The sequence below is a fragment of the Sus scrofa genome, chromosome 3, assembly GCF_054392235.1.
Source record: "Sus scrofa isolate SSC_HxYL_T2T_F1_AM1 chromosome 3, Sscrofa_HxYL_maternal_Yorkshire_Landrace_v2.0, whole genome shotgun sequence".
In the NCBI taxonomy this organism is placed as follows: Eukaryota; Metazoa; Chordata; class Mammalia; order Artiodactyla; family Suidae; genus Sus; species Sus scrofa.
This window is the reverse complement of record NC_139385.1, coordinates 114,289,167-114,317,129: the sequence shown is the minus strand read 5'-3', so window position 1 is coordinate 114,317,129 and position 27,963 is coordinate 114,289,167. Positions and strand designations below refer to the sequence as shown.

The 27,963-nt window shown below is 41.8% G+C and overlaps 2 long non-coding RNA genes across 14 annotated transcripts in view; one reads left to right on the top strand and one right to left on the bottom strand.

Annotated features, from left to right (window-relative positions):
* The window catches only part of LOC102160052 (uncharacterized), a 126,601-nt gene that overhangs the window by 93,951 nt on the left and 4,687 nt on the right, over positions 1 to 27,963 (top strand). The window contains exon 2 of the long non-coding RNA XR_014842228.1: positions 2,172 to 2,255. This is a non-coding gene — a long non-coding RNA (uncharacterized LOC102160052). The remainder of the gene's footprint in view (positions 1 to 2,171; positions 2,256 to 27,963) is intronic.
* LOC146404873 (uncharacterized) overlaps positions 14,592 to 27,963 on the bottom strand; it is a 44,327-nt gene continuing 30,955 nt past the window's right edge. For 4 of the 13 annotated variants that reach the window (XR_014842217.1, XR_014842222.1, XR_014842224.1 and 1 more), the window contains 5 exons: positions 26,538 to 26,598; positions 21,869 to 22,057; positions 21,093 to 21,275; positions 20,190 to 20,283; positions 14,592 to 15,898 (listed from right to left, as the gene is read on the bottom strand). This is a non-coding gene — a long non-coding RNA (uncharacterized LOC146404873). Of the gene's footprint in view, positions 15,899 to 17,950; positions 18,161 to 20,189; positions 20,284 to 21,092; positions 21,276 to 21,868; positions 22,058 to 23,477; positions 23,633 to 26,537; positions 26,676 to 27,431; positions 27,539 to 27,963 lie in introns of those variants that run through there. The other 9 variants (XR_014842215.1, XR_014842223.1, XR_014842216.1 and 6 more) reach the window with 8 other exon arrangements.

The window sequence follows — 27,963 nt, the reverse complement described above, 5'->3', positions numbered from 1 at the left end:
AAAGATATATGGACAGGAAATTGGATAGGAGCTTACAATGTTGTTTTGGGCTGCACAGATGGCCTTTTGTGCCTGCAAAAGGAAATGAGGGTTTATCTCTGAATAATCAGATGGAATTGTACATAAAATCAGGCTAAATTTTGTCATAAGCCATCTGACAAGATTTTGACATAAGCCATAGATTGCAAGGGTCTCTATATTCTGCTAGTCAATCCATGATCCTCAGAGAGACATGAATACAGGGTAAACGGGTCAGGTTTGTGATCAGATGTCTTCGTGGGATCTTTAGCCTCTTACTGGCTGTGCAATATTAAATGTGCTTTAACTTGTCTGTCCCATGAGTTTAGCTCAAGAAAATGGAGGGGAAAAAAAGATCTCCTGTTCAAGGTTGTTGCAAGGACTACAGATGAAGTATATGAAGTTCCTGGCACATAGGAAACATCAAACAAATGTCAGTCAGTAGTAGCAGCAGCAGGAGGAGAAATGAAAGCTGGCTCCCAAGTTCTCAAACTCCACCCATCACAGTGTCCCACAGTCCCGGTCCACACACCTGTGTTCCTCACCCACAGCTAGTGGAGGCTCTAGGATTGTTGACTAAGAGGAGCTTGTGTGACAGGAAAAGCAAAATGGAGTAGTATTGCTAAGAGAGCATTCTACAGTAGAACTGGGAGGCCATTTAGGAAATGTGACTTATGCACGTCTCAGCCTGGGTGGAATCTGACCTTTGGACCTGATGAAGTTATCCAGAATATCTGCCAGAAACTCATGGCAGCCTATCTACTTAGCAGACCTTAGCCTAAAATAACTCACAACAGCCTATCTCTTTATTGGACCCTTACCCTAAAAAAACTTGTGATTCCTTATGGACAAATATTTTCTGACTTGCGTCAGAGTCGATCACAATCCTCACTAGGCAAGGTTTAAAAACCTTGTGGGTTTTTATCTTTTTTTAAGTCCCTCACTCTTTCTCTTCCCTGGAACACCCAATCGGGGTTACTCAAATCTGTGTCACCCAAATTGCAACTCTTAAGGAGCCCATATAAATTATTTTCATACTTTGTGTAGCCTCCTGCATTATTTTTTTGGTTGACACTTGGGAAGGCAATGAGATGGGGGTGCAGAGGTAATCAACTGCTAGGAGAATCAAAATTCAGCTGAGTATACCTGATGGATACAATCACTAGCTGGCCCACCAGCCAGCCAGTACCACCAGCTGCAAATCCACCTAAAGTGTTTCTTAAATGGACTAAATAGAATCAACATCTAGGATAGTTCCCCCTTTTAAACAAACCATCCATTTTTCCAGCAGCTAAATACAGCACTTTCTTAGTGTCTCTCTTCTACAAATTATGGTGCAATGCATTTTATTTGCATGCTTTGACAACTGTTTTATGTATTTGTTCATATGATAATTTTGACCACATGCTTTGCTCCATGGTTGTTGTGAGGGGTTTTGAAAAAGCTGTTAAAGATTGTGGCCCCAGCACCCACCCCACCAAGTCATCCACTGACACCACCACAACTCCGTTTCAGAGAGATACTTCTTAGGAAAACAGGAACCCAATGCAATATTCTTGATCCAAGGGAATCTGCTGCTTGTGTTGCATTCTCAACAGAAATGACAGATATACCCCTCAGAGTCCTTAGAGACCCTGAAAAGTGGGAAGGGGAGGCATGAGAAAGTCCAGGGAGGCATGACGGGAAGATCTCCCCTCTTTGATGTTCCCTATCCACAAGTCCTTTATGCTGAAAGCTGTGTGTGCCAGCCACATTCTCTGAATTTGGGTTAGGTATGTAGACTAAAAAAAAAATGCACAGCCTGAGAGTGGTGTGTTAGGTTTCATTTGGGGCCAAATGAGGGTAATAGCCCGAGAGACAGCCTCTCAAACAGCTTTGAGGAACTGCTTCAAAGAGAGGTCAGTACTTATGTGGTTTGGTGAAGGGGGATACGTGCAGTCAAGCACACATTTTGGCAGAGGGTTACTCCTAATCACAAGAGGTAGATGTCTCTGTTAATGATTTTAGTGCTTTTCTAGATATGAGAATATGCGAGAAATGGGGCTCATAAAATCTTCTCCTGAAAATATCCAACTCTCTGAAGGCCCGTTCTGCCAGTTTTTCCCAGAGCACAGAGTGCCTCACTCCTGATCTTCATCCTGAACTTCTTTTAGGGTGTGTTGAAGGTCAGCGACTGCAGTGACCAGTGACTTCATCCTTGTAGAGGCAGATGGCGAGCGAAGAATTGTCATCCACAGGTATAACGTTGACGTTCTGTGCATGAGTCAGGATCTTGTCCTCACCCAAAAATGTCACCTTGTTGAACAGTGCTTTGCCCCCTGCCTGCTCTCTTCAATGGTTTGAGATGAGTGTAGCCTAGCCTTTGGGTCATAGGACTTATTAGAGAGGAATAATCAAAAATAAAGCCTCTGTGTACACAGAGAGAATGGGTCAGAGCAGTAAACCAAAATTGGAACTATAAGAAAGAGAAGTTGAGGAGGTAGGGGGGAGATGCAGTTCAGAATTTTTATCATGACTGGACATCTCAAAACTGGCCAAAAAAAATTGAAGCTGGAGTAGAGAATGTAAAGAAATTCCTAAGTGGCCACTATTTTAGCTAAGTTGAGGGAAAAGCACTGAACTTCAAGAGAAAATAATGTTTAGAGATGAACATGGGCCCATTCAAGATGTGGAGGAATTATGAGGAGAGAAATACTTGCAAAAAGAAACTAGATGGTATTTGGAACACAAATACACACACACACACACACACACACACACACACACACACACACACACACACGCGCGCGCGCGCAGATAAAACACAAAAAAATATTTTAATGATTTCCTTTTCCTGTGGTCTACTTTAGAATTCACCCCAAAGCCACTTGCTTTTGTGGTTATTCAGATTTTGTTTCTCTTCTTTCTACCTCCTACTGTGTACTCCTGATTCCCAGAATTGGGGCTGAATAAGGGAGAGGAAGTAAAATTCAAATAACTGTATTTTACCCTTTGTTGGCCTTTTGACTAAAAGATATGAGGGTCGAAGAGGTGCTTGTGGCTAAACTGTGGTTTGTAGAATGTGTGGGTGTTGTTTATTTTTGTTTTTAGCTACTATACTCATATTACCCCAATTTACCACATCAAGTCCTGTTTGGGCAGGAAAGAGAAAGACTCAACAAACTTTTGTGAATGCCTTGATTCTGCTTTGTTCCTTCACTCTTTTTTTTTTTTTTTTTTTTTTGTCTTTTTGTCTTTTTGCCATTGCTAAGGCTGTCCCCGCGGCATATGGAGGTTCCCAGGCTAGGGGTCTAATCAGAGCTGTAGCTGCTGGCCTACACCAGAGCCACAGCAACGCGAGATCCAAGCCCCATCTGCAACTTACACCACAGCTCACGGCAATGCCAGATCCTTAACCCACTGAACAAGGCCAGGGATCGAACCGAAACCTCATGGTTCCTAGTCAGATTCATTAACCACTGAGCCACTACAGGAACTCCTGTTCCTTCTCTTAAATATTCCTCAGCAGAGTCTTAGCAACTTCCCAACACAAAATCCATGCTGAGGTCTAATTAATCCTGTCCTTAGTAACGTGATAATCATTAGCTAGATATAAAAGGGTCTAGAGTTTAATCCACCAAAAGATTTTATGACATGTTCTTTAGTGTCAGCAATGATGTAAATAAGAGGAATTCTAAATTCCTTAGGAGGGAAAGCTGTTTTCAGATAGGTTAGCGGTAAACATTTGATGCCAACAGGAAACACACTAAATTCAAATGGAATTTCTCAATACATTAAAGCAAATCAGCAAAGGCCTAAACCTGGGACTCCTGAGGACACTTTCTCAGCCACTAATTCATGTCATTACATATACATATTAGTTATAACAATTCCTAATTTTCAGAATTTCATAATTTTCAATATTTCAGCTCTCTCGCTAACCTAGTCTTCCCTGCAATCCTTTTAAGACTGAATGAGTGAGATTTCTGTACAGCAGAAATTGGCACAATTTTGTAAGTCAACTATATTTTTAAAAAATGAAAAAAAGGTCTAAGTAAGATTTTTACTAGGATTTACAAAACTACATCACAAGACAAGAAGTGTGTTCATCTAGTATTAACTATTTCTTTCACCTTGTTTAATGTTGCAACAGAAGAAAGGGTGGGGGAAAAACTGTAATTGCAATGTATACATGTAAGGATAACCTGACCCCCTTGCTGTACAGTGGGAAAATAAAAAAAATTTAAAAAATAAAATAAATAAAAATTAAAAAATGAAAAGAAGAAAAATAAAAAGCAAAGTTCTGTCCAGCAAGATGACTAGAGCTGGATGAAAATACAAGTGTCTGTGACATCTCGTGAGGATTGCAAATGTGATTTGGAAAAAGAGAAGCCATCCAAGAAGTCAAAGAGCCCAGCTCAGTGGAGAAAGTGTCATAGTAGAACATGGATTCCAATTCTGTCATACCAAGTTGGGCATAATCATCAGGGAACTTAAAGTCCCTTTTGGGCCAAGCATTCCCCATGCCCTGGGCAGAAATTCCACCTATCAGCATGCATTTGGAAAGGCACCAGCCATATCAGTTTCCGGGGGGGGAGAACCCCCAAGTTATCAAGGAAAGATAGACCTCTTGCCTCTACCCTTGGTGGTAAGCATTGTTTCAGAGCCATCAAAAGAAGATACTCTTTAAGGTGTTCCCTTCGTGGCTCAGCGGTTCACGAACCCGACTAGGATCCACGAGGTTGTGGGTTCGATCCCTGACCTTGCTCAGTGGGTTAAGGATCCGGCCTTGCCATGAGCTGTGGTGTAGGTCACAGATGAGGCTTGGATCTGGTGTTGCTGTGGCTATAGCATAGGCTGGCAGCTGTAGCTCCCATTCGACCTCTAGCCTGGGAACTTCCAAATGCCCGAAAAGCACAAAAAAAAAAAAAAAGGATACATTTTTTTTTTTTCCTCTTTGATACTTGGACAAGTGAAATAGAACGCAAAGATGAAGAGAAAAGCATATAGTATATTCCAAAAGTCTCACATTTTTCAGAGCCTCTTCACCTGTGAACCTACATTCCACTGAGGTCATGCCTGCCTTCTGAAAGGCTCATCACCCTTTGTCCCAAATTCAACTCAGTAACTTGTTCAACTTTGACCAAGAGACATTTTTAAGAAAAGTCATTTTTATAAAAGCATAACATTTAAATACAGCAAAAGCAATCAATCTCTCCATAAAACTGATAAGCATGCATGGTTCCAAGGAGCACATTTTCCTCTGTGTACTGTCTACTATTAAAATCCATGTGATTGAATAAGACATGCCATAGACTCCAGGCTGTGTTGAGTGTGTCAGCCTGTTCTTGGCTCTTGGGAGGTGGAGAGGATTCAAGAGTGAACTTACTCTACTAATTTATGCTCCTTCTTATCCCTGCGCCTTTGCTCATGCTCATTTCTTGGCCTGGAATTTCCACCCTGTTTCTCATTTAAGGCCCACAAGTTTCTCTCCCTTTTCTCTTTCTTGGTATCACTAATTACTATAATGCCCCCTTTAATCCTAGATCACATAGTAACCTTCATTTCATTACGTATGCTCTCATTTTCCCCCAATATTTTAAAAGTTTTTCTAAGGCCTGAATTTTTTTTTTTCCTCTCTCTAAATCTCACATTCCTTTCTCTCTTTTAATTGTCTATGCTAGGAAGCTAATGATAACAAATATTTCCTGTGTATGTACTATGTGCCAGCAAATGTGCTAAGTGATTGAGATGCTTTATCGCAGATATATGTTGCATAAATAGTCACCAAATTAAATTGAATTTAGTAGAAAAAAATTAATGTGGTTCATAGTCCTTGGTCATTGAATCACCAGCTCCAACCTCTTCCTTTCCTTTCTGATACTCCTGGAGTAAAGATCACCTCCAGGGTTACTTCTCCATGATCTCACCATAAAAAGCTCAGGGACTGCAGTTAGGGCAGCTCAGAAAAATCAAATTCAGTTATGTGAGCACCAAATACATAAGTACAAGATGACCTTCTGACTGGGGTGGTCATTAGGTTCTGGGCCAAACACCCCTCGGAGAGGATAATCAAAGAGAAGGTCAAGTAAGGGCTGATGTCCAGTCTGTGACATGGTAAAGCAGTTGAGTTCCATTTTCACCCACTCAAAATTCCGTCCCCTTTCTCCCTTCCAAGCCATTCCTGACTTCTTCATACATTCTCGCCTGATTTTCCTAAAAGAAGCCTAATTCACTCCCACATTCCCCTTCCTCCATAAAAATAAAGACAATAACTGTATCTAGTTATTCCTCTAGGTGTTCAAATTGACTTGATTACTGAGATTAAAATTGGTTTGACCCCTAGCCTAGCAACCTCCATATGCCACAGGTGCGGCCCTAAAAAGACAAAAAGACAAAAAATAAAAAAAATAAAATTGGTCAGATGAGGTGGTTTTAATGAAAGGTTAATTCTTTTCTTTTTCTTTTTTCTCTTTTCTTTTTGTCTTTTATCTTTTTAGGATCGCACCCGCAGCATATGACGTCTCCCAGCTAGAGGTCCAATTGGAGCTACAGCTGCCGGCCTATGTCACAGCCACAGCAACTCAGGATCCAAACAGTGTCTGTGACCTATGCCACAACTCATGGCCACAATTCATGGCAACCCACTGAGCAAGGCCCAGGGATTGAACCCACGTCCTCATGGGCACTCGGGTTCGTTAACCACTGAGCCATGACGGAAACTCCTGAAAGGTTAATTCTTATTTTGACCTTCAAATCAGCACAGGGGCCACAGTATATATATGCCCCCCCCACACACACAAGTCAGTCTGTTAAATAGACAACGCCTAGAGCTGTAGATACGCTGTCTACATGACTCCTTCAAATGAATCTTTCTTCATTTGTTTAGTCTATAGCAGAAAGCCAAGGGCCTCACTTCAGTCTAGAGGGAGAGGCTGAGATATTGTATGAACTACATGCAGTTTTCCAAGCTTCAGGATATTTGAACTGAAATGGACTGAAAAAGCCCATAGCACATTTACATGTTGAGCTGTTGTTTAAACCCTTTTCACATGTGATGAGCTCATATTCAAAATGTTTTTACTCAACATGCATAAGGCCTTGGCAAGGACTTGTGGGGAGGAGTGCTCTGTCACAGGGAACAGGAGAAAAACAAGGCCGCCTCAGCACATTCCCTCAGAGTACATGGGCCTTCGTGGGCTAGGGTTTCTGTTACTTAAAAAAAAAAAAAAGGCAAATAGGGACTCTCTCCTCTCAATCTCACATGAATTCCAAGGTTCCAATAAGTCAACAGTCAATTTTCCCATTGCGTCCTATGACAGAATGTCCCAATAAAGTATTTACTCAGTATATTAATGTGTGTTTTAAAGAGCAGAGCAGTTAGACATTTACCAATATCTGTTTGGGTTATGCTGAAGTCACAAGTGTTTAAAACAGCCACCATTTCAGGGCTGATCCCATGCAAGATACATATCTCTCTAATAAACACATTTAACATCTGAAAGGGATTCACACTTTCCTAGGACACAGCATTCTGAGTGAGTTTATAAAGGACCTGGGTTGTTAGCTCTAAGGCTGATAGGTCTGATATTTGCCAGCATATATGCCCCACAGCTTAGGGTCCAGCCACAGATTTACTCTCCAATTTCAACACTTATTGAAAAAGTCCTTGGAAGGGACTATTGACACAGTTCATGCATGAAGTTTTCACCCTCAAAAAGACATACTGTTCCTGTGTTTCCGTTGAACCTGTAGGTAATCCAAGTTAAAAAGCCAGAATGGCTTCAGTGAATGGGCCACACAGAAAGCCATGCTGAACAATATAGACTTTATTTTTCCATTAAGGGGGCATCCAGTAAAGTTTTAAAAGTCTATTTGAGGATATTAACCCAGCAATAGTAGGAAGATGGATTCAAGGGAGTAGGCACCCTGGAGAGATGTAAGGAGCAGATCAAGGGAGAAGGGATACTTAGAAAGAAGAATTGACAAGCCCTAATAACAGAGCAGATATAGATGATAAGGAAGAGAGGTGGATGGGATGCAGGAATGACATCAAGATTTCTACACTGAGAGCTGCGATTGTGATGGGGCCATTGACAGAAATAGCAAACCAGGACTAGGAGCCAATTTGCAATGAATCAGAGGGTTTAACTCAAGGCATTTTAAGCTGGAACAGATCTTAAAGAAGACACCAAGCTCAACTCTCTACTTCCTCTATGTATTTCAGAGACAAATCTGAGGCCCAGAGCATAGGGCATAAAGACTCATTGAAGGTCTCACAGCTAGGTAGCATGAAGCACACCCACTAGTACCCACCCACTCTTTGGTCTCTTGGTTTGCTCTGTCCTGAGATTGTTGTTCAATTGTCCTGTGCAAAAGCTAAACATTTTTTGGTTGCAAGTGATGGAAAACGCAGCTCAATTTGACTTGAACAAATAGAGAAATCCATTGGGTCATATAGCCTTAAAGTCCAAAGGCTTCAGGTGAGGCTTGGTCCAGCAGCTCAACAATGTCACTGAGTACCTAGTTTCTTTTTGTCTAGTGTCTGCTCAACATCCTTGGTGGTTCCAAGATGGGTGCAAACAGGTCCTGGGGTTGTGTGCTTACTCATTCATATCTATCAGGAGGGAGAGAGGGTATTTGTCCTGGAATTTCAAACAAAAGTCTTAAGATTTACTCTGATTGAATCTGCTTACTGCCATGTCCAGTCAGAACCAATCACAAAGACCAGGGAGTCAAATATGCTGATCTGGGTCACCTACTTCACCCCTGCAATCAGATTTCATAGAGTCAAATGAATCCCAAATTGAAATGAGGGTTTAGGAAGAAAACAATAGAAGCGATAGAACCAACCAAAAATGTCTATTACACATTGTTTGGCTAAATTCCTTTCTCTTTTTTTCCCATATCAAGTTTACAGTTTTTGTGTTAGATACAGTGATTAAATTGTTTGTGCAAAAGTTTCAAAAATATGTTATGCAGAAAGCAGAATGTCTGTTTTGACCATAGTATTGAGAAAGGGGAACAGGGGTTTAACAAAAATGTTTTAAAGGGAAAGAAAAGTAATTAGAATGAATAGGTTCAAATTCTAGGCAAATGCAAACAAGTCTTTTCCCCTGAAATAGGCTACTGTATGCCGGGCCTTTTCCCCTCACTTCAGCTGTGGACTGATTTGGTAATTGGTAACCCTACACTGTGAAACTTCTTGTCACTCTGACATAAATGATGAGTGCTGTGACAAGGTTTGGTATGTTTTTCATAATTACTTTAAAATGACTCTAAACTATCCAGTTGTTTCTTTTTTTCTCCACATCATTGCCTGAGGAAGTCTTTAGCAACTGCTGGTACATGCTTCTGAGAAACATTTGACCACAAGTGCCTTAGATTCAAAACATATTACTATGTGGGAAGAAAGGCACCACCCAGTACACATAACCATCCTAATTTTGAATGGACTTAATTTCTGAATTCTAGACAGTGTCTCATAATGCTTTCTAAAATAGTAAGAGCCTTGTTAAAACTCTCAAGGCTAAGCCCACAAACAGGGACTAATGGGGTTCCTAAGAGAGAGGTGTCTGGACAGCATTTCTAAATTTTGAGCTGTCTGGTTGATGAGGCAGATGATCTCATGGTAGGAAAGATTCTCAAAATATTGGACACTGACCAATCAGGGCAGCTGGCCAGCCAACCCAAGTATACAGTGATCCTTATGCTACCTTTCCTTACCAGTGAAATATCAGCCCTGCCACATGGACTGCATCTGAGGAGGGAAATCAGCATAAGCATAAGACAGTGTTGGAGCCAGAGAAAGGCTGCTGTGAATGGTGAGAAGGGAAGTCAGCCAACCCATCCTAAGTTGACAGAGACCACCAGTCCCAAGGAGGAGGCACAGATGACAAGAAGAAAGGAGAGACAGGGAAGAAGAACAAGTGAGAGGTTGGAGCAGATGGGCAAGGATGGAAGGGCAGATGCAGGTGAAGAGAGGAAAGAAAAATGAACAGAGGAGAAGAGAGGGGAGTGAGGACATGTAATAGCAGACCAGGAACAAGCAAGAAGAGTGGAGACTGAAAAAAGGAGAGGCTTTGGAATTCAAACAAGTAGAGGAAGAAAAAGAGTAGTAAGGAAAGGTAAGGCAGAAAAAGGAGAGGTTAGACAGCAGCAAGAAAAATGGCAGAGCTAATGAGGGATTGTTGGGTGATGCACCATGTGACACAGGGCTCAGAAAACTTTTCTGTAAAGGACCATTTAGTAAATATTTCAGCTCTGTGGGTGGTAAAGTCTTCGTTCAACTGCTTGACTCTGGGAGCATGAAAGCAGTCCTAGACAGTAAGTAAACAAATAGACATGGCCTGTTCCAATAGATCTTTACAAAAGCAAGTGGTGGGCTGGATTTGGTCCCTGGGTCATGGTCAGTTCACTCCTGGTATAAGGCAAACCACCCTGCAGATAAGGGTGTTTCTGATGTTTCTGGTACCTTTTCAGCACCTAGCATGCATAGGCACTCGATACTGGAAAATATTAGAACCACCTGGAAGAGTCATTTTACAGGTTCCCAAATGGTCAGAAGAGCAGCCATTTTCAATGGCTTTTTATAACTTTTAGCCTATAAAATGGCACTTTCCTATGGTTCAATCTACCAGCTGCTTGTTTGGCCATCTGCTCCCCAGTGGAGAGGCCACAGACTGAGGGAGAGTGGGAATAGTTCATCCTGAGCTAGATGAAGTCAGTGAATAGGTGGTTGTTCCCAGTACAGCCCAGGCCCATCACGGGCAAAGGCAGGTACTTAGGAAGGGCTTTTCATTAATGGTCATCTTAAACAAGAGTATCATTACCTGTTTTATGGAAGGAGAGACTGACCTGTAGGGCACTCCTTTGGGTTCTCTCTCCCAAATGGGTACTATAACCATATACACAGGAGAGAAGCACCAGAAGGCTGATTCAGAACAACATTTAGTACTAATTGTTAAAGCTTTGAGATTGGATAAGAATTCTCCATTAGTACAGGTAATAGAGTTCCACAGAGTTTAGATCTGGGGCCAAATACCACTCCAGACACCAGAAACCAAACGAATCTTCTGTCTTTTTAATTCACACCCTCCGATGTTTCCTCACCTTTGGCTCCTAGAACATCCCCAGCTTGACTGCAGAGCTAGGTTCCTCTCTAACCTCCACTAATTTCCCCAAAGGGCATATGGTGCTTGGGAAGAGCTTCAGTGGTAGGAGGGCACAAGGTCTAGCCAAGCAGAGCTCTTCAGGGCTTGGGGCATGGTTGGTTCCAAGCCCAATATCATAGAGACAGGAAGTGCTCTGGCCCCAGGCTCAGACTTCGACTAATGACCCATCAGTTTCTTGTTTTGTGGTTGGGAAGATCTTGCAGACTCTGATACAGGCAGTTCTTGCTGGGTGGTGGGTTTCTGTTTCAGGAAGTTAGAGCCACTATTCCATGGCCTCTGAGGTACCATTCAGGAATGGGAGGTTGATATTGTGGTTGATTTGCTTTCCTTTATTTTGATCTGGTACCTGGCACCATGGCCATCATTCCAAGTTTGTCTTGGCTCCTGATTCCAACCATTCTTGGGGCACAAGCTGGTTTCTGGAGTCTTTCTCATGTCATCTGTTGGTTCAAACTGCAAAGAAATGGCCCCAAAGGTCTTGGTCTTGAAGCCACATGAGGAGAGACACAGCCACATGGTTCCCTGCAAGGGAAGCTTGAAGAAGGCCATAGGTTCCGAAAAGGGAAATCTCACATGGGTCTAGCATGACTAACTGCCTTGTATTCCAAGGTGATCATGGAACGTTAACACGTTACTCTCAAAGTGAACAAAAGTCCAGAGACCCTTCTGTAGGTATTTCGCCCTTGCAGGAAAAAAGTCCAAGGTGTAATTAGGAATGAACATGCGTGCATGCATGTGTGGGCATGTGCATATTTGCTTTACTTTTTATTGAACAGTAGTTGATTTTTAATATTGTGTTAGCATCTGGTATACAAGCAAAGTGATTCAGTTATTTATATATGTTTATTTATACACACACACTCAAAGTGACTCAGTTATACATGTATACACACACATATATATGTGCATGTATATATATATTCTTTCATATATATATTATTTTCCTTATTCTTTTCCATTGTGGTTTATTATGGGATATTGACTGTAGTTCCCTGTGCTGTTTAGTAGGACCTTGTTGTTCATCTATTTTATATATAGTAGTTTATATTTGCTAATCACAAACTCTGAATTTCTCCCTCCCCCTACTTCGGTAACCATAAGATTGTTATTTGCTTTAACATATTTTAACATACTAAATATTTAAATTAGCAATATCAAATTATTTTAAATTAAAATAAATTATTAATATTAAATCAAAATATTTTCTAGTAACTGCTTACGGAAGCAACCCCAAGAACCCAGTTCCCCAGTTTCCCCCCGCCCCTCCCTCCGCCGCTCCGGGAAAGGGCCTGTTTGCCCGTTTGGAGCAGCAGTTGAGGTGTTACATAGGATCACGCCTGTCCTCCCTGGCCTGGCTTCCCAGCCTCTCTGCTCCTGTCACATAAAGGTACTCAGGGCCCAGGAGGAACTGTTGCCACCATGTTCCCACGGCTCCCACCTTGCCATGGCCTTTGTGGCCTGGGTCCCTGTGCGTGCCATGCCAGCACGGGGCCAAGGAGGGGGAACGCTGACATCTCCAGCCTCGGAAACCACATGGTCCCGCTTCCCCTACCTCACAGCAACCTTGCCGGCTCCGGCTGAACCCCTTCACACACCCTGCTCTCTGCAGCCCAGCACGTGCTGTTTCTCTGTCTGGCCAAGATTCACAACACAGACCGCAGGAGGTTTAGAAATATCAGCAGTAGCGCTTTGTCCTCTTTATTCCACTTCCAGTTCAGGTTTAAAGCTACCAGACTAGCTCTTTTATCTTTTCGCTGCTTTAAGATCCTGTTCTCTTTGGGGGCTCCATGAACACTGTGTGAGGCAGTGTAAGAAATGAGCCTTGTTTATGACAGTCAGATTTACCAAATCTTTCTGGTCTCTGTTTCCTCCCCTGTGAAATGGTGATGATACTGATTCACTGTCTGCTTCCTGGAGCTGTTGTGAGGCATAAGAGAAATTATATGTGAAATTCCTCACTCTGAAACGGAGTTGTAACTAGGGCTCAATGAATGTTACTGACACCCCTCCCGCCACAACTACTTTTACTGTGACTAGATTCAGATTGGCAAGTCACTGTCTACCCTGGTGCTTCTCAACCTCTGGTGCACAACACAATTAACTGGGGAACTTTAAAAGTACGTGTGTCTGGAGTACCCTTTGTGGCTCAGTGGTTTAAGGATATTGTCTCTGCAAGGATAGGGGTTCGATCCTTGACCTCGCTCAGTGGGTTAAGGATCTGGTGTTGCTGAGACATAGGTCACAGATGCACCTTGGATTCGACCCCTGGCTAAGTAATTTCCATATGCCACAGGCGCAGCTGTAAAAAGAAAAAAAAAAAGTGCTGTGTCTGGGAGCCACTGTCTGCTCCCACTTTTAAATATCCTGAGTGTTCGACGTCCTTATTTCTTGTTTTGATCTTGGGTAATATTCCTGGCATCAGCACTGCCTCCAGACCAGACATCTGGCTTCTTCTTCCACTCAGTTTTGGGGAAATTTGTTACACAGCAATAAAAGCATACCTTAGAGACATTGCTGGGTCGGTTCCATACAATTACCATGAAATGACTCTCACAAGGTTTTTGGTTTCCCAGTGTGTATAAAAGTTATGTTCACACTATACTGTAGTCTATTAAATGTGCAACAGCTTTATATCTAAAACAACAATGTACCTGCCTTAATTTATTGCTAAAAAAATGCTAACCACCTCTGAGTCTTCAATGAGTCATAAGCTTTTAGCTAGTGAAGGATGTGAATTGTGTGAGAATTACTACAATGTGACACGGAGACACAAAATGAGGAAATGCTGTTGGGAAAATGGTACCCATAGACTTGCTCAACACCAGGTTGCCACAGATCTTCAATTTGTTTAAAAATAAAAAAAAAAAGGCACTATCTGCAAGTGCACAGCAAAGTGTGATAAAATAGGGTACTTATAGATAACTGATACACTCCTTATCACAATGTGGTACTGTTACATCACTGACTTTCAGATAGATTTTCATTTTTGTGTGATTTGTTTCCCGGGACTAAGGTGGTCATTAAATGTGCCTGACTAGATGCATTAGTGTGTTGCTCTATGACTTTGATATATCCGCCTGGTCTGTTAGCTTTATTAAAAGATGAAGGTCTTCTTTGTTAGTAGTTTAGTCTCATTGGTGGGGCCATCTTGAGATTCCATCTCTGAGGAAATGACAGATTACCTCCCCTCTCTAGGATATTGGATAATTCATCAGTGTGGAACACATACACCCTGGAGCCTTCCTTCTGTTTACTAACACCTTCCTACATCATCATTAAACAAGATCACAGAGGCTGATGAATCTATTCTGTTCTTGGAACAGGTTCTACTTTTTCAGGGACACCATTGCTGACTCCCAAGTCCCTGTGTTTATTCTCTCCTGCTTGGGCAGAGAGTAAGAAATATAAGTCAATACATTAAAACAGATATATACTTAATGTTTTTTAAGTAATACTTAATATTCAAATATACTCATATTCATCTGTCTCTTATAACTATATTTTTATGCATTTATTGCTTTAGAGTATCATTACAAACATAGCCTTTCACAGACTCACCTTGCACTGACTCACCATAACTGTTCTGGTTTTTTGTTTTTTGGTCTTTTTGTCTTTTAGAGCCGCACCCACAGCATATGGAGGTTCCCAGGCTAGGGGTCCGATCAGAACTGTAGCCACCAGTCTAGGCCAGAGCCACAGCAATGCTGAATCCAAGCAGCGTCTGTGACCTATACCACAGCTCATGGCAATGTCAGATCCTTAACCCACTGAGCAAAGCCAGGGATCTAACCCACATCCTCATGGATGCTAGTCAGGTTTGCTAACTGCTGAGCCATAGCAGGAACTCCCTCACCATAACTATTTTTATTATTTGGTGTTCACATTTTCACATCTGGGCTAATAGAAACTCCTTCAAGCATTGCTTTGATAATCTTCAAAGATCCTTGTTTTTCGGCCACAGCAGAGAGATGTTTGAAGCCAGCCCGACCACTTTTTCCATCCCAAGACTGGAATCAACTAACTTCCAGGACACTCTTACTGCTTTGAGAAAAGAATAGTGTTAGAAATGACAATCTAATCTTCTCGTGTGTGCATTGCAAGGAGAAAGGCTAGGCCTTTGGCCACTGCCACTTGGGGCCTATTTTGTGACAGAGCCAAAAAAGATGTTTTTAGGGTAGGAATTCCTACTGATTTTCCTTATATAATGTATTATATCGCTATTCCTTGTTCTAGAAAAATAGAGTATTCCTAGAAAGTCTAAAGGTAGGTAGTTTTCCAGCCGGGCACTGAGGCGGAGGGCCCAGGAAACACTGGCCCCTTAGGACGGAGTTATACAGCTTTGTCCCAGGAGAGGAAGCCGAAGGGCTCACAGCTGCCTTGATAGCACTGCCTGGACACTGGTTTCTTCCCAGAGCTGCATTTCTTTCCATCAGGATTCATGCTTCATCTTCAATTTGCTTCCTTATTCCTCCAAGTTCTTCTTTTACTCCAAGCAGCCCTGGCGCACCACTGTTGGGTGCCAACTGCCTGGTCTGCTCAGAACTGAAAGGGCTTCAGTTCTCAAACCAGGACTTCCAGTTTTCAAACCAGGACAGTCCAGGGCCAAGCAGGATGAGACGGTCTTTTCCTCACCAGTGGACAAAGGAGCTCATCACTTCTGCACAGAGCGAGAAGATCACTTCTGCACAGAGCGAGAAGGAGATGCTTTGAACTCTGCTCAGTAGAATCTTGAAGGATGAAATCAAAATATGTTTAGGATTTACATGGAAGGCAATATTCATGTGAATTTAATTCAGACTGCAGTACAAATTCTCCAGCACAAACAGCCAAGATAATTACATGCAAAGCTGGAAGAAGCTGAGCTAAGCTAGTAAACACACAGCTGTGAACAATTTTCTCATTCAAAAAGCGCTGGTCTTCTGACTGCAAAGCCTGGTTTTCCTTCCCTATTTCAGAGGGCCTTATAGAAGGTAGGTGTGAAAAACCAATGGGACAGAGCAGATTCCTACCTGAGGTGGGGGGGGGGTATAGAGAGTAAAGACTTTGTAAGTCCACTCTCTGAAATTGGGCCCCACATCAGAGGTCAACAGTGTAAGTGAAGGTATATTCGCCGTACCCTCGTGAGGTTGGTTTTACTAACAACTCTGCACTAAGAACCTTGGCCTTGGCCTGAGTGTGTTAATTAACTCAGCAGGTCCTGAGGCCCTGCCTGAAGCACAGGGAGCTTGAGTTGGAAGAGCCCCACTCTCTCCCTCCCCAGGGATAATCTGGTCCAACTACCCCTAACAGATGAGTAAACTAAAGCCTAGAGAGGTCAAGAGACCTACCCAAAAGACATAGCTGGATACTGCTAAAACTGGTATTTGGAACCCAAGTATCCTGACACTTTCCACTAAAGAAATCCCCTTGCCTTCCTGCTGTTCCAAGTGCATGTCTCGTCCATCAGAGAATTCCAAAAGAAACCAAAGAGAGTTTGCATACTGAGAGTCAGCTGCTCTCCTGCACTCCTAATCTCTGAAGAGCACATTTTATGAAGGAAGAGAATTGTGAAATCGCTGGGATAATTCCACTGGGCTCCAATAATATTCCAATAATTTCAGCTGAATTCTTGCTAATCAGCAGCACAGCCTTGACTTTAGCAAATACATCAGTCAAGGTCTCCCAAAGGCTCAGAGATTTTGCAGAACCACGATTTCAGGTCTATGAACTGCACCCTTATCCCTTGAACTCAGATGAAGCCAACAGGGGCCAACCGGGGATGAAATGTGGCCACTTAGTGTCCTGCATTCCCTCGCCCACCCTTAGAAGTTAGCTTCTTTACCTCCAAATACCCTCCCTCCTTGCCCAAACACCCTCATTTCTCTAACTTTGTATGCTCAGTTCCTTTAGATTCCATAATCAGTCATTTCAACACAAGGCTTATTTTTCACTTTGAAATTTTAAGACCTGATACCCAGGGAGTAAAATTTTACCCACCATCACATTGACCCATTCACTGTGGTATGTTGCACCACTGAATTTTGCTATGCAACCATCCCATTGAAGTGGATATGAACCTTCTGTCTAAAAATATTTCTTCACAGACTTCCCATCATGGCTCAGCAGTGACGAATCCAACTAGTATCCGTGAGGACATGGGTTTGACCCCTGGCCTCACTCAGTGGGTTAAGGATCTGGCATTGCCATGATGTAAGCAATGAATGGTGTAGGTTGCAGATGCAGCTCGGATCTGGCATTGCTATGGCTGTGGCATTGGCTGGCAGCTGTAGCTCCAATTCTTCCCCTAGCTTGGGAACTTCCATATGCCTGGGTGCGGCCCTACAAAGACAAAAATAAAATTAAAATGCTTCTTCATGCATCACTCTAGTCATCAAAGAATTGGAAGCCCAGACCACTGATCAGCTTGTAAATCTGTGAAATTCTCTCAGTTGTCAGAAGTAGTTTGAAATAAAACTGAAAAACATCTCGTGGTCTCTAAGGAACAGATGTTAATTGTGGGAAGAGCTATGGGGCAAAGGCCATCCTCCTAGAAGGTGCCAGTGTTCTTAGAGTTAGTCCAAGGGCAGAGGGCCAACACCTCTTTGCTGCCCTACATGGTCCCCTCGTGGCTGAGACATGCTCTTTCACCACCGAGTTTACCTCCAAACAGCAGTTTATCATCACATACGTAATTTTATTTTCTGAAAAAAGTGCTTCAACCCTGTATATTGACAGAAGCTAATGATGAACATACCAAAGAAAAAAGTCCCTTATAATCTGGCCATTTATGGGCACAGTACCTGGGGTGGGGGGCTTTAAATTCTCTTTCTCATAAATTAACAGATCTCTCTGTAAGAGCTCTTGCTGAATTAGAGCTGACAACAGCATGAACAGCACAGTCACGCCACTGAATTCTTTCCAGCTCCAGCTCCATAATTCACCTTCTCCCTCACGCATCCTCTCTTCTCGAGCTTAGAAAACTTTCCTCAATAAGTGTCACTTATGGGATCCTAATTGGAGATGTAAGAGGGAAACAATTTAATAGCTTTTCCAGGACTGACAACATTGTAAGAAACAAATGTTGGATTTAAAAACTGAAAATTTAGCTTCCTCAAGATACAGGGTGTGTCTCCCCAGGAAAGTTGCCTGCCTTCTTTGAGCTTCAGTCTTCTCATCTGTAAATTGTTCAGTGGGTTCAGTCATCTGCAATAATTTTTATTATCTTCTAAAGTCTCCTTTAGGTACTGTGATAGAGAGATGGATAGATAGATAGAAAGAAGAGATGGGCAGGTAGACAGAGGGATAGAAAGCATTATGTGCTGAATTGTGTCCCCTCAAAAATTCATGAAGTCTTAAAAGGTGACTGAATGTGGTCTTAAAGAGGTAATTAGGCTTCAGTGAGGTCACTTGAATGGGCCTTAATCTAAAATGACTAGTGTCCTCATAAGACGTTGGATGCAGATCCACACAGAGAGAAAGTGGCCATTTCCAAGCCAAGGAAAGAGTCCTAAGAAGAAATTAACCTTGATCATAGACTTCTGGCCTCCATCACTGTGAGAAAATAAATTTCTGTTGTTTAAGCCACTCAGTGTATGGTGATTTGCTATGGAAGCCCTAGCTAACTAGGATAAATAATAGATTGATGATGGTGATAGATAGATAGATAGATAGATAGATAGATAGATAGATAGATAGATAGATAGTTAGACAGAGCTATCAATCTATCTATTATTTCCATAGATTCCAATGTTCAAAGTAGGCAAACCCAAGGAAGGAGCATCCCTTTTTGTAATGTGGAGTTCCCTCGTGGCTCAGCCAATTAAGGATCCAGTGTTGTCACTGCTGTGCCTCTGGCTGCAGCTGTGGCACAAGTTCCATTCCTGGCCTGGCAATTTCCACATGCCGCAGGTACGGCCAAAAAACAAAAAACAAAACAAACAAAAAAGAATACTATGTACCTTTTTGTAATGCTGTCCTGGCAGAGTTAAGAGTCTCTGTGAGGATATGTCATATATTACAAAGATTTGGGTTGCATTTTCAAAATGTAAAGGGCTAGACAGTCCAATGAGAACTCCCAATCCCCATTTTTTCAAGCCATCCACTGTTTTCAAAGGTTCAGGAGGGAATTAAGAAAACAAGAGGCTCCCAATGACGTAAATTCCTTATTGCCACCTGGACCTTGGGTCTGAGCCCTAGGCCTGCTGATGTGGGCTAGCCATATAAACTTCTGTTGCCCAGAAGACTTGAACAACCGACCAAGAGCAATAGAGGAGCCAATTTGGCCTCTTCGGTATGACCCACACTCTCACCTGGGGGCGGGGGGCAAGGTCTTAACAACTTGGAAAAGGAAGGAAGGATGAACTCAGGAAACCGGAGGAGCAAGAGCTCTTTTCCCTGAGGCTGACAACAGCTGCTCCAAGTCATCGGGCCCTGTGCCCTGACCTGTTCCTGCCTGGCTGCCCCAGAATCAGATGTTCCCCGTGTGAGGCAGGCCCATGCCCTTTGCACTGCTCCAGAGGCCTGGGGAGTAGGAATCCAAATGGGAGGAAATCCATCCAAGAAAGGAAAACCAAAGCATCAACACCGTAAATATGTAACCTCCTTTAAACTCCCTCCAAGCCTCCCCCAGAGTATCCTCTCCCTGGATGTGGGTCACAGTCCACTTTCCCAACAATGGAGTTGGGGTGGGGGATGGGGAACAAAGGTGGTAGCCTGGAAAAAGCACCCAAACAAATCATCAGCTTCTGTACCAAGATGTCAATGCTTTTTTATTAACAAATATTGGGAGCCTCTCTGCCCAGCACTGTTCTATGTGCTCCTTCTGTTGGAGTTCACATTCTAGCTCTGGTAGGGAGCTTGATAGTAAGATATAGGATGGGCAGTGAGATCCTACTGCACAGCACAGGGAAATGTGTGTGATTGGGTCACTTTGTTGTACAACAGAACTTGACGAAAACATTTTAAATCAACTATACTTTAATAATAATTTTTTTTAAAAGATATAGGACCTCAGAACCTGGCAATGATTCATTCTCTTACCTCTTTTTGGACTTTAATGGTCCATTCTTTGTATCATTCTTTTCGTGTAGCCTTAGGCTGCTGCCCTCTGTATCTCTTCCCCATTTGAAGTCCCCTGGGAATAAGGTTATGCTTCAGTCACTTAGCATATTGTCAATAGCTCCCAGCCCAACACCTACTCACAGTACAAGCAGGTTAAATGTGGAAGGAAAGAGGGAAGGAAAGAAAAAAAGAAGAGGAAAGCTCCTTCTGGCTTTCTTCTGGAGATGTCTTACTGATGCAAGGAAGAATTAAGTCTCAGTGATTGTTGGTCATATGTTTTGAACTCTTCACCTCACAACTGCCATACGTATTATACTGTGGATCAATCCAATTGAAATGAACTTACATTTTAAACGTGTCGTTTTTCAGAGCAAAGAATGAATCGGCAAGGGGCTCTCAGAAACAGACCATGCTGCTACATCACCATGAGTGATTACCTCAGCGGCAGACACCAGGGTCTTTGACACTGCGTGTCCTTAATTTATTGGAGGGGCTTTCCCAAGTGTTATGTTCACAAACAGTCAGATTAATATAGGGGCTTTTTCTTGCATCCATTTGGAAAAATCTTGTCCTGATGTGGAATATTCAAGCCCCACTGCCTACAAATAAGCTAAAATCTTTCTTCTGAGTCATTGTCCCTGAGACTTCAAGCTCATCCTGTCTGAAACACAAAAAGCAGCCTTCATTTTGTTCTGTTTTCCTTGAATTATAGAAAGTACTTAATGTCAAAGAACCAGAGAGAATGGGAAGGCTGACTCTATATTATGCTTTCAGTTATTTTTTATTTTTTTCCATTCTCACTCTACTGTGGACTTTTTCCCGATTCATCCTCTTTGCCCCCAGGGATTGTTCTAACCTTGAAGGGACAGCTTCTTAACCTACCTCCAGCCGTGAGAGGCTCACCAGACTCCCACAACCATGGAGTTCCATCAAGAGTTAGGATTTCCCAGTCACCAGTCCCAGGGGTCTTCCTGGGTCCTTTGGGTTCAATGCAGCCTCCTCAAAGGTCCCACGAACCACCAAGGTGGCTGGTTGTCAGTGTCACCCTTTTCCGTTTCCAGCCAACTACGTTTGAAAGGAAAAACAAAAACAAAAACAAAAAAAACCTCTTGGAACATACCCATTTTTCCCCCAAATAATTCTGTTTAATGAATTCCCTATTAGGCCAAATCCGATGTGCTGAAATATCTGCCAAGCATGTCATTCTGCACAAAAGGAGTTTGAAAACAGCCAGGAGCTAGTTCAAGGGAAGAACATGTGAAAGGACCCTAGGAGGAGTTTCCCATCCATGGCCGGAGGTCCACCACTGCCTCGCTGTTTGCAAATTCGGGCTGAGCTACGATCGCATTGTTCATGTAAAGAAAAAGCGACTGTTCTCTCCGAGTGCCCCTTCCCCGCTCCGAATGGCTGCGATCAACAGCCCCAAGACCCTAATTGCCACAGCCTATTAGAAATAATGAGACGTACATGGCAGAAGCCAAGGGTAAAAGCGACATCTCACAACACGAAAGGTTAATATCAACATATACTGCTAGTGAGTGCAAAGGGCACATCAATTGGTGACTCATTACTGGGGGTTGACCCATAGGGAAAGTGTCATTCAGCAGAGAGGCTTTCTCAGGATGTGGCAGCAAAAGTTACAAAAGATAAGGACTTGCCTGTGGAACGCGCTCAACTAATGAGAGCTGAAAATTGTTTGAAACATCCCAATGACCTCACAGATGGGGGATGCTGATTAAGGTGGCTACAGGAGGCTCCTTTCTTGTCTGACAGCCCATTGAGAAGCTTTGGTGAGATGTGACTAACAGGCCGTGAAGGTGTCTCCATCTTCTCTGACATGGTCCATGCTTTGGGCAAAACAAACATGAAAAATAAGTCCAAACTGACATGCATGTTTGAATTTAGTTTCCAGAGACGTGTTTTGGGAAAAGAGCACTGGTCGGGCCCGTCAGCTATGATTTCTTTATGGCAAAGGGGGCTTGTGACTCCTTGCGTGACTAATCGCATGACTGCGCTGGGGGTGAGCCAACGGCAAATTTAGGTCTTGAACACTCGACAAAACAACCCCCCTGTTCTGCGGGCGAAATTCTATGGAGCTTCGTGTGTAATTAAATGAAAGTCTCACAAGAGTCTACACCTTAATCATTCTCGAGGCCGATATGTGGCACAAAGGCCGGATTTTTGCCACATCAAAATGCAGCCAAGAAACAATGGAGAAATGGAACCAGGTTTTTGTTTTCTTTATCCAACCTTTGCTGAGACAGAGACATTTCACAAAAGAAACCCTGAAACTCTCTGGATCTTCATTTAATGCCTGGGGCTTAGAAAGAGATCACCTTTATGTAGGTCCTGCCCCTCTCTCGTGTTAGAGATGAGGATGAGAACGCATCTCCTACTGTTCCTCGCAACTCCTTCTCCAGCAAAACTGGAAGTGATATCTGCCCATTTGCCACCTCATTTAAAATGAACACTCAGGTCTTGCAAAACTAGTCACATCACGTCATAAAAAGAGTTTATCGCTGTATTAAATAAGATTATACGAGGGTTTTATAACGATTTAGGACAAATGTTCTACAGCTTTCCTAACTAGCTGCACTAATTATCGATTGGTTCATAGCAAATTATCACAAAACGTAGTGGCTCAAACAACAATTAACTTTTCTTATCTCACATAGTTTCTCTGGGCAGCCTCATAAAGGTGCAATCAAGATGATGCCCAGAGCTGCCACGTCATGTGAAAGCTTGTCCGGGGCTGAGGATTCACTTCCACGCTGGCTCACTCACATGTCTGGCAAGTTAGTGCTAGCTGTACTACAGAGGCCTCAGTTCCTTGCCACTCAGCCTCTCCATAGCGCTGATTGAGTGTCCCTAGGACTGTAGCTAGCTTCCCCCAGAGCAGCAATCCAAGAGGGAGAAAGAGGGAAGCCACACTTCCTTCATGACTTAGCCTCAGAAGTCATGCACCATCAAATCCATAATATCCTAGTGGTTACACAGGTCAGCCCTGTCCAACGTGGAAGGGGACTATTTGTGGGTCAGACTATCAAGGGGCAAGAATCTCTGGCTACCATCTTGCCTCGATTTTTAAAATATTCAAAGTATACCAGCCTGCTTAAAAGATAGGAAGAATATGGTCATTGATCCAGTCAACCAGAATTCTATAAAAGAGACAAAAACTGAGAACTCTACCACAGTAAATTTTCTGAAGAAAACATACTCCGTTTGACTAAAAATTTCTCTTCTTATACTAACAAATCTATATTCTACCTGTAAGGCCAAAATGAAGAGATGAATTAAGGCATTGTTCAAGGGAGTTCTCTCCTTGCAAAAAAAATGGGTTAAGGCTCTGGCATCATCACTGCAGCAGCTTGGGTCACAGATGTGGTGCATGTTCCGATCCCTGACCCAGGATCTTCCACGTGCTGTGGGCACACCCCCCCCCCGCCCACCCCCCCCAAAAAAAGAAAGAAAGAAAAGGAAAAAGAGATTATTCAAGAGAAGTTGATCTTGGCAGTTTTTTTTTTTTTTTAAGCTGTTTTGTCAAACGATGTATTATCTTTTGACTTGAGAGCAGGATTTCTGACCTAGGGCATCTAGAATATTTCAGATTTGCCCTTTTGCGATACATACCTATGGATTAGTCTATAATCATTCACAAATGAGCTGGGTATGGAGAATTCGAGAGTAACAAGGTGGAGAAAATCTAAATTGGCTAATTCTAGAATTCATTTTAGAGAGAAAACCACCTCTTTTTTTTTTGGCTTTTTGTCATTTTAGGGCGGCTCCTGCGGCATATGGAGGTTCCCAAGCTAGGGGTGTAATCGGAGCTGTAGCCGCCAGTCTATACCACAGCCACAGCAACACCAGATCCGAGCTGCATCTGTGACCTACACCACAGCTCACGGCAACACCGGATCCTTAACCCACTGAGTGAGGCCAGGGATCGAACCGCAACCTCATGTTCCTAGTTGGATTCATTAACTGCTGAGCCATGATGGGAACTCCAGAGAGAGCCACCTCTTTAGAGAAATGAACTCAATAAACCTATTTAGGAAAATTGAGTCCCTGTAAATATGAATGTGGCCGAGGTTTATATATGTTCTATAGATATTAGAACTAAGATCATTTATAAAATTTATTGATATTTTATTTCATAAAAGAAATCTTTATTTAAACACTTGATGAGCCAGTTTAATGAATCAACTTTTCTTAATTCTCTGTAAAATATGTGGTAGACTCCTTAACCTAGTCTGGTATTATCACAAAATTAGATGTTCCATTCTTTCATTTATATTTAATTTCTATATTCCGAGTAAGAACTAAAATTTTCTCAGACCATTTTTGTTTCATTTCACTTCTGTCATCAAAACTAGAAGTTGGTTTTCTTTTGTAGGCTATTTTTCATCAAAAAAACATAGAATTTTCATTACCTCATAAGAGTTACTAAATGCATGCTAAGGCAGATTTAATAGATGAATTCTAGGTGGTCAGCTGGGCTCACCCATAACTTTATAGGACTCAAACTCAAATTCCTGGAAGATTACTCTATGTTGTGTGTCCTCAGGATCATATTCGAAGAATCAAAGTCACAAATGTTAAATTCACACATAGCAAGAGTCTACAGTCTATTGTATACACTCTAATTAAAAGTAGTAAAGCAAGAGCTATTTATATACGAGTAACAGTTTAAACACTATCAAAATTGTTCATTTAATTGATCCGTATATATCACACAGAGCTAAAACCTGGGTCCAAGCAACCATTAACACATATTAGTCTCTCCGTTCATTGAAAATATTTGAAGTCAAGATTATCTAACTAGTCATGTAATAGTAATCAAATGTTCTCAGCACAATGAATGGAAATCAGGAAGTTAAGAAAAAGGCACATCTGAGTAAGGTAATAAGATTAGTATTGGTCATGTAGGCTTGAGGTACTTGTAAATGAAAAGGTAGAGAAGTCCAATAAGAAGGTGTCAATATATGAGTGAAAAACATCATATGATATCACTTATATGTGGAATCTAAAATAAAAAGATACAAATGAACTTATTTGCAGAACAGAAACAGACTCCCAGACTTTGAAAAACTTGTGGTTACCAAAGGGAGATAGGCAGGGATGGACTGAAGGTTTGGGATTGGCATACGCAACTGCCGTATATGGAATGATAGGCCACTGGGGACCTGCCATATGGCACAGGGAACTCTACCCAATATTCTGTGATAGTCTATGTGGGAAAAGAATCTGAAAGAGCACGGATATGTGTATATGTATAACTGAATCATTTTGTTTGTACAGCAGAAATTATCATGACCTTATACATCAACTATAGCTCAATAATACTTTTAAAAATGAAAAAAAAAGAAGGTATCAGTATGGACCCAGGACTAGCTCAGCTGATGGGCTGAGAATGGAACTAATTATATGCTTGGAGGGAGGATAGCAGAAGGACTAAAATAAAGTCACTGGTAAATGCAAAAAAGAGATTAAGATCCAGCAAGAATTCTGAAGAGCCAAAATCCGAGCCCAGGTCTATTAAATACCAAAGTGTACATTTTTTCACTCTTTGGAATAACATCCAAGAAAGTTGGTATGGCTCCCTGGATTGAGTCACTTTCAAGGTTAGAGGCCAAGCATTTAATTTTAGTCTATCTCTCTTCTCTTATGAGGTAAACAACCCTAAGCTAGTACTATTTCTTTGGCTCTAAGGCCTTATCCTAAGAAACAAAAATGATTACTTTTGAAAATATACTACTTGCTATAACAGCTCCAAAATCTCAGTGATTTACATATTAAACTTTGATTCTGCCTCACATAAAGTTCAGTGTGATTTTCCCTGGTCTAGAAGCTCAGCTCTTCTCCAAGTGTTGACTTGGAGATCCAAGCTCTTTCCACCTCTTTGACATGAGACTCTCAAGGTCACCATGAAGAGTAACAAAGCAGGAGTTCCCGTCGTGGCGCAGTGGTTAACGAATCCGACTAGGAACCATGAGGTTGCGGGTTCGGTCCCGGCCCTTGCTCAGTGGGTTAACGATCCGGCGTTGCCGTGGGCTGTGGTGTAGGTTGCAGACGCGGCTTGGATCCCACTTTGCTGTGGCTCTGGCGTATGCCGGTGGCTACAGCTGCGATTCAATCCCTAGCCTGGGAACCTCCATATGCCGCGGGAGCGGCCCAAGAAATAGCAACAACAACAACAACAAAAAGACAAAAAGACAAAAAAAAAAAAAAAAAAAGAGTAACAAAGCATGGGGAAGGCATGCGAGATACTCAGCCACCTCAGCCCGGAAGCCCACATTCTAGTGACCAAATCTATTTGCACAGCCTCACCTGGATGCATGGGGACTGATAAATGTCATTTCTGTCTAGGCAGCTACATCCTGTCAGTAGTCTGTGGAAAAGATGCATGAATTGTTATCAGCTGGATGTCTCTGCCACAGTTTGTTTGATTTTTCATTTGCGTTTCACCTGAAAGAAGGGTTTGCAGCATTAAACAAAAGCATCTCTTAAATAAAAATATTCATAATGCACTTTGCAGTTTTAGAATGGCTTCTCATTATTTTATTTAGCTCATTTGGTTCTCATGTCAAGCCAATGAAAAAGATGTTATATCAAACCCCCCAAATGGCTATTGTCTGCTATGCTAGTTACAGTTTTATGATCCTTTATTGGAAAATGTGTTATCCTGCTTCATTTGTCAACACATCTTTTAAAGGTAATAGATACTTTCAAACCAAAACAAAGTAAAAAATTTGAACAATTGTACAAGACAAAGATAGCATATGCATTAAAAACCTGAGCATGTGATAACTTTGCTTTCGGTGGAAAAGATGTAGAAGAAAAGGAAGGAGGAGGAGAAAGAAAGAAGAGGAGAATTTTTCCAACTTTTGACACCAATAACTAAACAATAATTGTGAGACTCATGATGGTTTAACATTAATGGCAAAATGTTTTTTTTCTCTTACTCCAATTTCTCTGACTTAAATAAATGGAGAAATATAGCATGTTCATAGATTAGAAAACCATATAGTGCTAAAACAGCAACACTGTCCAAATTCTCCCTAAGATTCAACACAATCCCTGTCAAAATCCCTACAGAAATGTCTGCAGAAACTGACAAACCAGTTCTAAGATTTACATGGAAATTCAAAGAACCTAGAATAGCCAGATCAAAGAACAAAGAACAGAGTTGAAGGACTTATCCTACTCAATTTCAATACTTACTGTAAAGCTGTAGTAATTCAGACTGTAGTATTGTTTAGGGATGGACATATAGATCAATGGAACAGAACGGAGTCAAGAAATAGTCCAAGTGATATTTGACAAAGATGCTAAGGTAATTCAATGGGGAGATGAAAGTCTTTAATCAATGTTGTTCATTCCACTAATTATCCATATAAAAAAATAAACTTCAATCCTTATTATCATATACAAAAATCATACCAAAAAAATACAAAAATACAAATAGAAAATACAAACAAAATACATACAAACAAAAATACAATACATAAAAACAAAATACATAAAAGCAAAATACAAACAAAAACACATTAAAAAAAAATGTATCCCATAGCTTAACATGAAACCTGAAACTATGAAACTTGTAGGAAAAAGAAAGGAAAAATATCTGAGACCTTAGGGCAGGCAAAGATTTCCTAGATAGGACTCCACAAGCACTATCCACAAAAGAAAAGATATTAATAATTGAACTTTATCAAAATTTAAAACTTTTGCTCTTTGAAAGGTGCCAATAAGA